Here is a 15917-nt window from a genome sequence, read left to right as displayed (position 1 = left end):
TCTACATGATAGGCAAGGCTTGGAACAGTGGGGCTGGTCGCGAACAGCCTGCATGAAACGAGAGGAACGAAGAGAAGGGTCGGGCCATGGCCTCACCATCGGGAGAAAGTTCCTGCCTGAGGGGGTGGGCTTACCTGGGCACAGACTGGGCGCCGATGTCTGCGGAACGGGACGGGATCTCGGCCCAAACGGGCTGCACGTGGCTCTGGTTGACTCCACTCAGCGCCATCCTTGCACTTCAACCTCTTCGGTGCCGTCGGAGACCAAGGAGCCCTTTTTATGTCGTGCATAGCTGCATTCATTCACGACTTTCCCATAAATAGGTTTATGGGAATAAACAATCACTTGGAACATCAAAAGAAAGAATAACACTTGCCCAATCTGTAGCCTAGTGTAACTGGTATGGTTAAAAATGTGGGAGACCCAGACAGGATTAATAGGAATATATTTATAGGGTACTGAACTGGGAGCCAGTTCCAAACTGGACCATTTCCCCTGGAATCCTAATTGAATCACTCAAACATAGGCAAATCAACAACATAAATATTCTTCCTTATTTCAGGATTGGTAGGAAATGGTCCAGTTTGGAACTGGGCTCCAGTTCAGGAACCTTGAAATGTATTTCTCAACATCCAGCTTGGTTCTCCCATAAATTTAACATCACCAATTAGACTGGGCTGAACTACAGATTGGGTAAGTGTTACGTTCTTTCTTTTGACCTTGCAAGTTGTTTTGAGTCTGTTCCTATGTTCATTCACATAAACTTATTATGCCTTGCATGAACACTTCAGTCGTGCATATTTTTCAGTAGGCTGAACTAGATTCTCAGCCCCACCCGCAATATGTTACATTTGGGGAGTTTGGCAATGTGGGTAGGAGTCAGATGCTCTTCATTGTTCAATATTTGGTGCTGGGTCCCGCAAGCGGTGGGACCATATTCTTTGGGTGGGACCATATTCTTTGGGTGGGACCATATTCTTTACCTTCACTCATTTCAGAGGGGTCCTTTTGGAGATCCCTTTTTCCTTTCTCACCCCCCCCCAACAATGTACTAACATTGCCGAAACAAGCCTTATCATTTATAAGCTAAACTTCCCCAAATCCCTCAACCGTTCCTCATCAGGCTTGGTTTACGCGGGACACTTGTTACATTGAATTGCACTTGCTATTTTACTGCCCTTCACTCATTTCAGAGGGGTCCTTTTGGAGACCCCTTCTTCCTTTACCCCCCTCCCCCCCAACAATGTACTATCATACTCATCTTTGGCCACCTCACTGCTCTTTCCTGACGCTGGACTGTTGATGAGCAAGTTAAAAAGGAAGAAACCTCCTCTTTTCCCTCCCTGATCCTTGTGACTCCCCATTCCCCTCACCCCACACCACTGGCCATGCTGCCTGAGGCTGATGGGAGTTGGAGTCCAAGGAAGTCAGGGGGGTTCCACAGGTTCTCCATCCCTGCCCTACAGCACCCCAGACATGCAGGCTGCTTCGATATGCAAATATGTTTGGATTTGCACCAACCATACTCGGCCCAGGCTTCATTGTCTCTTCATGCAGAATTTTTGAGTCCTCTCCTTTTAAAAAACAAATATATGCAGCTCACAGCAAGCTGCTGTTATTTCAGAAGCCAGCTTTTACCAGAGAGCAGCTGCCTCATGGACATGCTAGACTGTGCAGCCTCTCAGGGCGGCTGTGAAGCTGAGAGACCTTATCTGAAGATTTTAACAGTGGGTAGCAGGCTCACCAAGTCCTAGACTACTCAGGTAGTGAAGAGAAGAGTGTTCTGCTGGTATAAACATCATCAGAGTTTTACCGATGGGTCAGAAGGGAGGACTCTAGAACACATAGGGCGGCGGTCAGCTACTGGAATCTCCAAACATCCAGGACGTGTTTGAGGCTACCACATCCAGGCAACCCTTCTGCGGAGGGCGCCGGCTGCTTCTGTAGCTTAGTGGCACTTGAAGGTCAGTACGACGGGGCGGCTGTCGATGGACACGCCTTATTCCTTAGGGATAAGGTTGCGTCTAGCTATTTGATTATGATTCTATTATTCTATGATTTGAGCAGGAGTGAGGAGCTAGCAGCCTGCAGGCCAGATCTGTCCCACCCCCACAAGCCTTTCCTACTAGAAACTCAATATTGGGGCTGGCCCAGTTGGACAAATTCCTTTTTTTAAAAAAAAGTTGCATTTTATTTTTATTTGTATGGATTACAGTAATTTGAAGAAATTAGACATCTCACATTTTTGTTTCTCTCACTGTGTTTTTTCTTTCTTTTTACAAGTTTCATGACACGCTCCCTTAAAGGCATGCCTTTTAAAAACTCAACAGCAAAGATAGATTTAAAAAGGAATGTTGTTCCTATTTTAATAGTGCTTTTTTGTTACAGGATGAGAGGCTATTGCTTGGTAAGAGTTACCCCTTTCACTCTTGTTAGCAGGGTTGTGCAAATTAAAATTCAGCAATAACTGAACAAAACCTGAAAGCTTTGCTGGTCAAGGAGCTGGAAAGAAGGTCATGCTCAAGATTTGAAATATCTTCTAAAGAAGCCCTGGGCATTGAGGCCACTCTACTGTTATATTGGGGTTTGCCTATGAGCCCACCCACGTTCACCTCAAAATATCTGACTATGACTTGATTGGAAAAGGAGGTGATTCTTCAGCGGGGTGCTTGGCAGCCACGACCACCATCTCATTGTCTAGAAATTTCTGTAGCCTGTCCCAAACCCTCACCACCTTTTTGCAGCCCCGGGGCATCAACAGCCCCGAGAGAAGCTTGAAATGCCCAGCCAACTAGTATTATTTATCAATTTTTTAATGCTACCCTTCATCTGAAGGCCAGAGCACAGTTCGCAACAGCTGCCTGTCTTACGAAGAATGGCATTGTGGAGGGCTTTTCACAAGATAACTCCCCTTCATCACCATCAGGTATGATGGGATGGGGGAACGAGACACTTTGGATAGTCAGGGGGCATGGCGTTAGGACCATCACTAACAGCAGCAGCTGCCAGACCCTCCAATTGTCTAGGGACAACCCCAGATTTACAGAAGCCATCCCGGTTTCCGATTCGATTCTAGAATGTCCCTTTTTTCTTGGGACTTTCGGGCCCCATCCCTGTTCTGAAACTTCTGTCCGTCCACTTCATTCATAGGCCCTCAGTTCCAGTACAGTGGTACCTCGGGTTACATATGCTTCAGGTTACATACGCTTCAGGTTACAGACTCCGCTAACCCAGAAATAGTACTTCGGGTTAAGAACTTTGCTTCAGGATGAGAACACAAGTTGTGCAGCAGCAGCAGGAGGCCCCATTAGCTAAAGTGGTGCTTCAGGTTAAGAACAGTTTCAGGTTAAGAACAGACCTCCAGAACAAATTAAATTCTTAACCAGAGGTACCACTGTATTACAACCTGTCATTTATAGCACAATCTGCTTATTGCCTCAATCCCAAGATGCTTGTTCTTCAGGCAGGAACTGTAAAAACAGCAGCAGACATAAATGCTGTGAGGAGACCCCTCACAGAGCTACAATTCCCACAGTTCCTTGGGAAGTGGGATTGATTGTTAGCGCTCTTGGTATTGTAGCTCTGGGAGGGGGATAGGGGGGTCCCAACAACTCTCAAGACCCAACTGCCGTTCCCAGAATTACTTGGGGGAAGCCATGGCTGTTCCACGCCTCTTTCAAATGTCCGCAGCCGGACTGGCGAAGTTGGAGTTGGTTCAGATTCCTGCATTGCAGGGGGGTGGACTAGATGGCTCTGAGTGTCCCTCCCAACTCTACAATTCTGTGATTTCCCCGCACCCCTTTTCAGCCTAAGGAGACTCGGGGAGAGCAGTGAGAGCTAAAAGCAGGTTTATTGGGGGGGGGGAGGGACATTGTCGAGGCTGCCACGTCCAGGCGGCACTTCTGCGGAGGGCGCTGGCTGCTTCTCTGGCCTAGCGGTATGAGAGCAGCGCGTTGATGATGAGCGCAGCCTGGCTGAAGATGTCCATTTCCTCCTGGGTGTCTTCGTTCGGCACCTGCGGGAGAGGCGAAGGCGGGGAGCGTTAGACGGAGAGGACGGAGCTGCGCAAAGGGGAGAAGGAGGGACCCACGTCTGGAGCCCCCGCCCGACGGGGAGGGAGAGAGACTCACCCTGGAGTTGACGGGGTCCGCCAGCAGGTTCTGGGCGGGCAGGTTGCTGTGGTCGCCCTCGCCTTCCTCCAGGATGCGGCGGTAGACGGACTTGTAGATTATCGTTATCAGCTGCGTCCTAATGGGGACGCGGCTACGGGAGGAGGAGGAGAAGAAGGTCAGCTTGCGGGAAAAGAGAGTAAAGAGGAGAAGGGCCGGCCATGGCCTCGCCATCGGGAGAGGGTCCCTGCCCGACGGGGCGGGCTTACCTGGGAATAGCCTGGGCGCCGATGTCTGCGGAACTGGACGGGATCTCGGCCCAAACGGGCTGCACGTGGCTCTGGTTGACTCCGCTCAGCGCCATCCTTGCACTTCAACCTCTTCGGTGCCGTCGGAGACCGAGGAGCCCTTTTTATGCCGTTCATCGCTGCATTCATGCAACACTTTCCCATAAATAGGTTTGTGGGAATAAACAGAGGAGAAGAAGACTCCAAAAAATAACTTGGAACATCAAAAGAAAGAATAACACTTGCCCAATCTGTAGCCTAGTGTAACTGGTATGTTTAAAAATGTGGGAGACCCAGACAGGATTCATAGGAATATATTTATAGGGTACTGAACCGGGAGCCAGTTCCAAACTGGACTATTTCCCCTGGAATCCTTATTGAATCACTGAAGCATAAGCAAATCAACAACATAAATATTCTTCCTTATTTCAGTATTGGTGGGAAATGGTCCAGTTTGGAACTGGGCCTCAGTTCATGAGCCTTGAAATGTATTTCTAAACATCCAGCTTGGTTCTCCCATATATTTAACTGCATCAATTACAGTGGGCTGAACTACAGATTGGGTAAGTGTTATGTTCTTTCTTTTGACCTTGCAAGTTGTTCTGAGTCTGTTCCTATGTTTATTCCCATAAACTTACTATGTCTTGCATGAGCACTTCAGTCGTGCATATTTTTCAGTAGGCTGAACTAGATTCTCAGCCCTACCCGCAATATGTTACATTTGGGGAGTTGGGCAATGTGGGTATGAATCAGATGCTCTTCCTTGTTCAATATTTGGTGCTGGGTCCAGCAAGCAGTGGGACAAGATTCTTTGGGTGGATCTCTAGGAAAAGAAACAGCAGCCCAGCACCAAGAGGAAGCTTCTAAAGAGAAACTGCACAGTTTTCAATGGGGCAGCTCTTAGGATATTTGAAGATGCCTATAATTTATAAGCTTTTGTTGTTGTTGTTTAGTCGTTTAGTTGTGTCGGACTCTTCGTGACCCCAAGGACCAGAGCACGCCAGGCACTCCTGTCTTCCACTGCCTCCTGCAGTTTGGTGAAACTCATACTGGTAGCTTCTAGAACACTATCCAACCGTCTCGTCCTCTGTCGTCCCCTTCTCCTTGTGCCCTCAATCTTTCCCAAGTTAAACTTCCCCAAATCCTTCAACAGTTCCTCATCAGGCTTGGTTTACACGGGACACTTGTTACATTGAATTGCACTTGTCATGTTACTGCCCATTCACTCATTTCGAAGGGGTCCTTTTGGAGACCCCTTTTCCCCTTCACCCCCCAACAATGTACTAACATACTCAACTTTGGCCACCTCACTGCTCTTTCCTGACACTGGACTGTTGATGAACAAGTTAAAAAGAAAGAAACCTCCTCTTTTCCTTTCCCAATCCTTGTGACTCCCAGTTCCCCTCACCCCTCACCACTGGCCATGCTGCCTGAGGCTGATGGGAGTTTGATGGGACAGCTCTTAGGATATTTGAAGATGCCTATAATTTATGGGACGCAGGTGGCGCTGAGGGTTAAACCACAGAGCCTAGGGCTTGCCTATCAGAAGGTTGGCGGTTCAAATCCCTGCGACGGGGTGAGGTCCCATTGTTCAGTCCCTGCTCCTGCCAACCTAGCACTTTGAAAGCACAAAGTGAAAGTAGATGAATAGGTACCACTCTGGCGGGAAGGTAAACGGCGTTTCCGTGCACTGCTCTGGTTCGCCAGAAGCAGCTTAGTCCTGCTGGCCACATGACCCGAAAGCTGTGCGCCGGCTCCTTCGGCTTATAAGGCGAGGTGAGCGCCACAACCTCAGAGTCAGTCACAACTGGACCTACTGGTCAGGGAACCCTTTACCCTTTACCTTTATAATTTATAAGAGGGACGCGAGTTTGATTTCCCATGGAAATGGTCCAGTTTGGAACTGGCTCCCAGTTCAGTACCCTATAAATATATTCCTAATAATCCTGTCTGGGTCTACCACATATTTAACCTTACCAGTTACACTAGGCTTTATTCTTTCCTTTGATGTTGCAAGTTATTGTTTGGAGTCTTCTTCTCTGTTTATTACCATAAACCTATTTATGGGAAAGTCGTGCATGAACGCAGCGCCGACGGCAGGAGGAAGCCGAGGGGGACACGCCCCCCGGGGGTGGGATGGACGGCATAAAAAGGGCTCCTCGGTCTCCGACAGCACCGAAGAGGTTGAAGTGCAAGGATGGCGCTGAGCGGAGTCAGCCAGAGCCACGTGCAGCCCGTTTGGGCCAAGATCCCGTCCCTTCCTGAGAACATCAGCGCGCGGGAAAGGTAAGCACGCCCCGTCGGCCAGGGATCCTTTCCCAATGACGAGGCCATGGCCTGACCATTCTCCTCTTTACTCTCGTCTCTTGTAGGCTGTTCGCGGCGACCGTCACCTTCAGCCTCGCCGCCGCCCTCAAGAATTGGAACCCGCTCGTCAACTTCAGGGTGAGTCTGTCTCCCTCCCCGTCGGGCGGGGGCTCCGGACATGGGTCCCTCCTTCGCCCCTTCACGCCGCTCCGTCCTCTCCGTCTAACGCTCCCCGCCTTCGCCCCTCCCGCAGCTGCCGAGCCCAGACATCCAGGTGGTAATGGACGTCAACCTCCGGGCTCCTAGATAAGAGCGCCAGCGTCTCCATCGACAGCCGCCCCGTCATGCTGACCTCCAAGTACCGCTAGGCCAGAGAAGCAGCCGCACCCTCCGCAGAAGTGCCGCCTGGACGTGGCAGCCTCGACCTCGTCCCCTGTCTGCCCCCCAATAAACCTGCTTTTAGCTCTCACTGCTCTCGCCGAGTCTCCTTAGGCTAGACTGGGGTGCGGAGAAATCACAGAATTGTAGAGTTGGGAGGGACACTCAGAGCCATCTAGTCCAACCCGCTGCAATGCAGGAATCTGAACCAACTCGTCCCTGGCAGGCGGCCATCCATCTTCTGCTTAAAACCTTCCAAGGAAGGAGAGTCCACCACCTCCCGGGAATGTCCCTTCCACGGGGGAATCTGTCTATAGCAGGGGAGCTTGCAGGCCTGGAGGGGCCCAAGATGGCAGGAAACACCATTTTGCCTCTGAAGAAGGGCTTCCTTTGAGCTGGCAATGCCCAGGCACAGGGTGGAGGCCCTTCAGGAGAGGAGAGAAGGATTCTCCTCGGCTTCAATGCTCGGTAGACTTGCCCCTCAGACTCAGAGGCTCAGCATTAAAACCACGCACCACCAACTTTGTCAGTCTGGCTCCAGACATTTGAAACACTATTATACCACTTGGACCAGCCATGGCTTCCCCCAAGTAATCCTGGGAACAGCAGTTGGGCCTTGAGAGTTGTTGGGACCCCCCTATCCCCCTCCCAGAGCTACAATACCAAGAGCGCTAACAATCAATCCCTCTTCCCAAGGAACTGTGGGAATTGTAGCTCTGTGAGGGGTCTCCTCACAGCATTTATGTCTGCTGTTACTTTGAGAGTTCCTGCCTGAAGAACAAGCATCTTGGGACTGAGGCAATAAGCAGATTGTGCTATAAATGACAGGTTGTAATAGAGTGGTACCTCGGGTTAAGAACTTTATTCGTTCTGCATGTCTGTTCTTAACCTGAAGCACCACTTTAGCTAATGGGGCCTCCCACTGCCACCGGAGCACGATTTGTGTTCTCGTCCTGAAGCAAAGTTCTCATCCTGAAGCAAAGTTCTTAAGCTGACGTACTATTTCTGAGTTAGCACAGTCTGTAACCTTAAGTGTATGTAACTTGAAGTACCACTGTACTGGAACTGAGGGTCTATGAATGAAGTGGACGGAGAGAAGTTTCAGAACAGGGATGGGGCCCGAGAGTCCTAAGGAAAAAAGGGACATTCCAGTATCAAATCAGAAACTGTGATGGCTTCTGTAAATCTGGGGTTGTCCCTGGACAATTGGAGGGTCTGGCAGCTGCTGCTGTCAGTGATCCAGGTGTCCTAACGCCATGCCCCCCGACTATCCAAAGTGTCTCCTACCCCCACCCCATCATACCTGCAAACAAGAGTGAGTGAAAGGGGTAACTCTTACCAAGGAATAGTCTCTCATCCAGTAACAAAAAAGCACTCTTAAAATAGGAACAACATTTCTTTTTATAGGCAACCTTCCAATAAAATATTCACCCATCTATCCTCACTGCTGAGTTTTTAAAAGGCATGTCTTTAAGGGAGTGTGTCATGAAACTTGTAAAAGGGGGGGGGGACCAGTGAGAGAAACAAAAATGTGAGATGTTTAATTTCTTCAAATTAATCCATACAAATGAAAATAAAATCCAACTTCTTTTTAAAAAAGGAAACTGTCCAACTGGGCCAGCCCCAATATTCAGTTTCTAGTAGGAAAGGCTTGTGGGGGTGGGACAGATCTGGCCTGCAGGCTGCTAGCTCCTCACTCCTGCTCAAATCATAGAATCATAGAATCATAATCAAATAGCTAGATGCAACCTTAAAGGTACCCCTGCCCGTACGGGCCAGTCTTACCAGATTCTAGGGTTGTGCGCCCATCTCACTCAAGAGGCCGGGGGCCAGCGCTGTCTGCAGACACTTCCGGGTCACGTGGCCAGCGTGACAAGCTGCATCTGGCAAGCCAGCGCAGCACACGGAAACGCCGTTTACCTTCCCGCCAGTAAGCGGTCCCTATTTATCTACTTGCACTTTGTGCTTTCGAACTGCTAGGTCGGCAGGCGGTGGGACCGAGCAGCGGGAGCGCACCCCTCTGCGGGGATTCGAACCGCTGACCTTTTGATCGGCAAGCCCTAGGGTCCCCCAGACGCAACCTTATCCCTAAGGAATAAGGAGTCTCCATCGACAGCCGCCCCATCGTACTGATCTTCAAGTGCCGCTAGGCTAGAGAAGCAGCCGGCGCCCTCCGCAGAAGGGTTGCCTGGATGTGGCAGCCTCGACCACGTCCTGGATGTTTGGAGATCCAAGTAGCTGACCACCTCCTTATGTGTTCTCGAGTCCTCCCTTCTGACCCATCAGGTGGTGCTGTGGGTTAAACAACAGAGCCTAGGACTTGCCGATCAGAAGGTCGGCGGTTCAAATCCCCGCGACGGAGTGAGCTCCTGTTTTTCTGTCCCAGTTCCTGCCAACCTAGCGGTTCAATAGGTACTGCTCCGGCAGGAAGATACAGCCGGAAGCTGTACTCCGGCTCCCTCGGCCAATAAAGCGAGATGAGCGCCGCAACCCCAGAGTCGGTCATGACTGGACCTAATGGTTAGGGGTCCCTTTACCTTTACCTTTATAATTTATAAACTAAACTTCCCCAAATCCCTCAACCGTTCCTCATCTGGCTTGGTTTAAATGGGACACTTGTTACATTGAATTGCACTTGCTATGTTACTGACCATTCACTCATTTCGGAGGGGTCCTTTAGGAGACCCCTTTTTCCTTTCACATACACCCCCCACAACAATGTACTAACATACTCAACTTTGGCCACCTCACTGCTCTTTCCTGACACTGGACTGTTGATTTTACAAGTTAAAAAGGAAGAAACCTCCTCTTTTCCCTCCCCGATCCTTGTGCCTCCCAGTTCCCCTCACCCCTCACCACTGGCCATGCTGCCTGAGGCTGAAGGGAGTTTGAGTCCAAGGAAGTCAGGGGGGTTCCACAGGTTCTCCATCCCTGCCCTACAACACCCCAGACACTCAGGCCGCTTCCCTGTTTGAATAGCTTTTACGTTCCTCCGAAGGCTTAGCCTGCTTCCCTGCAGTTTCCACTCATTTGGCACTGCAGACAAGATGGACCCATTTCTCCGTGTGGTGATTTAATTTCTAGAGCCCAGATGAAGGAGGGTGAATTCTGAAGAACAGCCATGCTAGTAACTCTGCACAAAGAGAATTTCAGTTTGACATTGCTGAAATGCAAAAAGCGAGAGGCAAACTTGAGGCAGTGATTTATTTGTGTCTTGAGACAAACAGATGCCAACAACAACAGCAAAATTAATGGGGACCAGGAAATAGGAATAATCCCTAATAAGAGGGACAGTAAGAGTGCTTGCATTTTGCTTTCACGATACCAGAGGCAGGTTGCCAGCCTGGCTCTTAGGCGGCAGACAACATGCTGGCAAAGCGTGGCAATGCCCTTCTCTTTTTCTTGTCCCAGCAGGTGCCCTGATAGTAAATGGGAGCTGAGAGGCCTCTGCTTGTTGTTCACCCTCTGGGGTTGCAGAAGGGGTTAAAGAGCCCTTTGCTGGTGAGGATGAGCTGGTGGGATGAGGCTAATTCTGCTAGCCTTTCAATTCTTTCTTAGTATCGCTCTGTTGAAAATGAGGGACTGTGAATATGAAGGGCCACAAGAGGGGAGAAAGGGGAAACTCCCAAAAGCTCTTGAGTTCCTGCCATCTTCAGAGTGCTGCAAAGCCCACTCAGAAAGCCCACAATTCCCATTCATGATTCTAGTATAGTGTCTTCCAAACGTGGGTCTCCAGCTGTTTTTGGACTACAGTTCCCATCATCCCTGACCACTGGTCCTACTTGCTAGGGATGATGGGAGTTGTGGTTCATCCACAGGAGGAGACGCAAATTTGGGAAACACTGTTCTAGTCCACCTGCTGTCCGCTCTACATGATAGGCAAGGCTTGGGACAGTATAATACTTTTTATTTACTCTTGTGTGCCCTCCTTGCTTCTCTCCTCTTCCAGCCAACATCCAGCTAGTCAGTGAGTGCTCCGCTCTTCCCTCATTTATGCAATTTATGCAAACCCCTCCACACCCAAATATATGCAAATATGTTTTGATTTGCACAAACCATACTTGGCCCAGGCTTCATTGTCTCTTCATGCAGAAGTTTTGAGTCCTCTCCTTTTAAAAAACAAATATATGCAGCTCACAGCAAGCTGCTGTTATCTCAGAAGCCAGTTTTTACCAGAGAGTGGCTGCCTCATGGACCTACTAGACTGTCCAGATTCTCAGGGCGGCTGTGAAGATGTCAAATCTTATTTGAAGATTTTAACAGTGGTTAGCAAGTTCACCAAGTCCTAGACTAGTTGGGTAGTGAAGAGGGGAGTGTTCTGCTGGTATAAACATCATCAGAGTTGTACCGATGGGTCAGAAGGGAGGACTCGAGAACACATAGGGCGGTGGTCAACTAACTCCTTCTTGTAGGAGACCCATTGAAGTTAACGAACCCAAGTTAACCATGTCCATTAGCTTAAATGGGTCTGCTTGGAGTAGGACTTGTGTTGAATCCCACCCCTAGGATCAGCCATGTAGGACCTTATTAGGTTGTTTTCACAGTCATCGTAAGCACCGAAGCAAAGTCCAGGAATCGTAAGTAACTTTTGGGAATGTTTTTTTCTCTTTTTTTTGGGTTGCCTCTGAGATCCTTTTATTTTTTTTTTATAAATATTTTTTATTAAATTTTCAAATACATAATACAAGATCCCTACACCAAAAAGTCAAAACAAATACACCAAGAAACCATATAGAAAGAAAGAAATAAAAAAAAAGAAAAAAGAAAAAAGAGAAGAATATAACCAACCATTCAATGCAACTTTTCTTATATAACTAACTGGACTTCCTCACATCTCCCTACCCTGCGTTATTTATAATCAGAATGTCAGCAAATTATTACCTTGTTTCATACCTTATTTTGTACTTTCCAAATGTTATACTTCTAAATTTAAAATAGTTTTTATCGATTGCTCATACCTTAAAATTAAACATAGTGTTACATTAAATTTCGACCTTTTCTTACTTATAACTTAATTTTCTATTTTACAAAGCCTATTTGCTGGAGCTGATATTTTCTAAATCGTGCAAATGCTTAACATTCATGCAACTTATAATATTTTTGTAGATAATCCTTAAACTTCTTCCAGTCCTCTTCCATTGTTTCTTCTCCCAAGTCTCGGATTCTGCCAGTCATTTCAGCCAATTCCATATAGTCTATCAATTGCGTCTGCCACTCTTCCAGTGTGGGCAAGTCTTGTGTCTTCCAGTACCTTGCAATAAGTATTCTTGCTGCTGTTGTCGCATACATAAAGAAGCTTCTGTCCTTCTTTAACACTTTCTGGCCGACAATGCCCAAGAGGAAGGCCTCCGGTTTCTTAACAAAGGTATATTTAAATACCTTTTTTAGTTCATTATAGATCATTTCCCAGAAGGCTTTCACTTTAGGGCAAGTCCACCAGAGGTGAAAGAATGTTCCTTCAGCCTCTTTACACTTCCAACATTTATTATCAGACAGGTGATATATTTTTGCAAGCTTGACTGGGGTCATGTACCACCTATATATCATTTTCATAATATTCTCCTTCAAGGCAGTACATGCCGTAAATTTTATTCCGGTGGTCCATAACCTTTCCCAGTCCTCAAACATAATGTTATACCCTATATCCTGAGCCCATTTTATCATGGCTGATTTAACAGTCTCATCCTGTGTATTCCATTTAAGCAGCAAGTTATACATTCTCGACAATACCTTAGTCTTTGGTTCCAACAGTTCTGTCTCTAGTTTCAACTTCTCCACCTGGAATCCTATCTTTTTGTCCAATTTAAAAACCTCTTGGATTTGGGCGTAATGTAACCAATCTTGCACCTTATTCTTTAATTTCTCCAAGCTCTGCAACCTCCATTTGTCTCCAATTTTTTCTATTAATTCCCAATATTTCGGCCAGCCGGCCTCCATATTGAGTCTCTTCCGGGCCTTAGACTCCATTGGTGATAACCATCTCGGGGTCTTACTTTCTAGTAACTTTTGGGAATGTTCTTATAATACTTGGATCTCCAAACATCTCACATATACTCCTAATTTTATACCAGCAGAGGTTGGGCAAGTATTGACGAGGAATAATTTGGGGGTTACTGCAGTGTCTGACAATTTGTTACCTAGATGAAGTGGGGTGGAGGGTGATATCTGGAAAGGGGGCCAGTGCCAAGCAGCCTGGTTTCCTCCTGCGCTTTGGGTGCGAAGCAGCCAGGGGAAAACCTTAGTCAGGCACTCTTGACTTCCAGGAGGGGGGTGGTGGTGGTGGTGTGTGTGTGTGTGTGTGTGTGTGTGTGTGTGTAAAAGCCACAATTTTGGAGCTGATTTTCAGAATTTTTGGAGTAAAATTAGAACGCCTGGAGTCAAAGCGTGATTTCCCACTTCATGAACACACTTGAACTTGTATCACACACATACACACCCACCCACTAAGCCAGACTGTTAAGCTCACCATTTCATACTTGGCTGCAAGAGACTGCAAGGTGGGTGTGGCTGGTGGGTGCAGGGACCCACAAATTTGAGCCGGCCTTGGTAGCCAGCCAGAATTTGCACTTGCCACTCGCTTTACTTCTCCATGTAATGGGGGAGAAATGTCACGCTGAGCTCTGGAGGCTTTTTCAGAACTAATAAATGCCAAAGGGACAAGCCTTCTCTCAAGCTCCAAATCCATGTGAGTGTTGAGGGAACTTCCTCAATGCTCTTCCAAAAGGCTCCACATGAGGGCCAGGAAGATCCCCTGCCCTTCTCTGAGCTAAGGAGAAGGCAGAATAATCTCCCAGGTTTCGGGCTGAGTTTTGGGCCTAGGATGAGATCTGTCACTGTTACCCACGTAATTCCAAGGCGCTGAGTGCAAGACGGTCTGAGGACTCTGTCCTGTATCTGAGTGGGGATTTCACCAGATTACAAAAAATGGTGTCACCTGTGGAGGTTGTATACTCATAAAAACCCTCTACAATTCCTTCACTCCTTGGCAAGTCAAATCATGCCCCCATGCTCCCCATAGCCGTTTAAGAACAGTAGTTAAGGGAGTGTTCACAAAAAGGAAGGGCCACTGGCCTACTCTGCCTCCAGTTTAATACAAGCACTGCCTCCAGTGGCGTAGCATGGGTTGTCAGCACCCGGGGCAAGGCAAGTGATTTGCACCTCCTAACCAGTGGATTTGCGCCCCCTAACCCCCAGATGTTGCGCCCAGTGCGGCCGGCCTCCCCTGCACCCCCCACACTACACCACTGACTGGCTCTGCTCCTACCAAAATCTGCCAGGCTTTTAACAAGGCCTAAGTTCCACCTCTTGGTCATTGTTTGTTGACAACCCAGTTACGTAGTAATTCTTTGTAGCTTTGTTTTATTTCAACATTTCTTCAGTCCTGGCTACTGGGAAGTTGACAGCCACTAGCAAAGTCTCTGCCATGGTAGAAGGGAGATTTCCTCCCACAAAGTTGTAACACCAAAGAGCAGAAAAGCAGTATTATCCAGTACCATGTTTGTTCCTTGGGATAAGGTTGTCCTTGTTCTTCGTCTAGCTGTTTGATTAGGATTCTGTTATTCTATGATTTGAGCAGGAGTGAGGAGCTAGCAGCCTGCAGGCCAGATCTGTCCCACCCCCACAAGCCTTTCCTACTAGAAACTGAATATTGGGGCTGGCCCAGTTGGACAGTTTCCTTTTTTAAAAAGAAGTTGGATTTTATTTTCATTTGTATGGATTAATTTGAAGAAATTAAACATCTCACATTTTTGTTTCTCTCACTGGTCCCCCCCCCCTTTTCAAAAGTTTTATAATGTGCTCCCTTAACGGCATGCCTTTTAAAAACTTAGCAGCGAGAATAGATGGGTGAATATTTTATTGGAAGGTTGCCTATAAAAAGAAATATCGTTCCTCTTTTAACAGTGCTTTTTTGTTACTGGATTGGAGGCTGTTCCTTGGTGAGAGTCGGGGGGGGGCATGGCGTTAGGACACCTGGATCACTGACAGCAGCAGCTGCCAGACCCTCCAATTGTCTAGGGACAACCCCAGATTTACAGAAGCCATCACAGTTTCCGATTTGATTCTGGAATGTCCCATTTTTTCCCTAGGACTTTCAGGCCCCATCCCTGTTCTGAAACTTCTGTCCATCCACTTCATTCTTAGGCCCTCAGTTCCAGTACAGTGGTACCTCGGGTTACAGACGCTTCAGGTTACATATGCTTCAGGTTACGGACTCCGCTAACCCAGAAATAGTACTTCGGGTTAAGAACTTTGCTTCAGGATGAGAACACAAATTGTGCTGTGGCAGCAGGAGGCCCCATTAGCTAAAGTGGTGCTTCAGGTTAAGAACAATTTCAGTTTAAGAACAGACCTCCAGAACGAATGTACCCAAGGTACCACTGTATTACAACCTGTCCTTTATAGCACAATCTGCTTATTGCCTCTGTCCCAAGATGCTTGTTCTTCTGGCAGGAACTCTCAAAGTAGCAGCAGACATAAATGCCGTGAGGAGACCCCTCACAGAGCTACAATTCCCACAGTTCCTTGGGAGGTGGGATTGATTGTTAGCGCTCTTGGTATTGTAGCTCTGGGAGGGGGATAGGGAGGTCCCAACAACTCTCAAGGCCCAACTGCCGTTCCCAGGATTACTTGGGGGAAGCCATGGCTGGTCCACGCCTGTTTCAAATATCTGCAGCCGGACGGGCGAAGTTGGAGTTGGTTCAGATTCCTGCATTGCAGGGGGGTGGACTAGATGGCTCTGAGTGTCCCTCCCAACTCTACAATTCTGTGATTTCCCGGCACCCCAGTTCAGCCTAAGGAGAGTCGGCGAGAGCAGTGAGAGCTAAAAGCAGGTTTA

General features: G+C 48.0%; 1 protein-coding gene across 1 annotated transcript in view; it reads left to right on the top strand.

The window, feature by feature from the left end:
- The window catches only part of LOC309327718 (sulfotransferase 1A1-like), a 137409-nt gene that overhangs the window by 37501 nt on the left and 83991 nt on the right, over positions 1 to 15917 (top strand). The window lies entirely within an intron of this gene.

This window comes from Podarcis erhardii (assembly GCF_964252035.2).
Source record: "Podarcis erhardii genome assembly, chromosome: 13".
Classification (NCBI taxonomy): Eukaryota; Metazoa; Chordata; class Lepidosauria; order Squamata; family Lacertidae; genus Podarcis; species Podarcis erhardii.
This window is presented reverse-complemented; position numbering and strand designations above follow the sequence as displayed.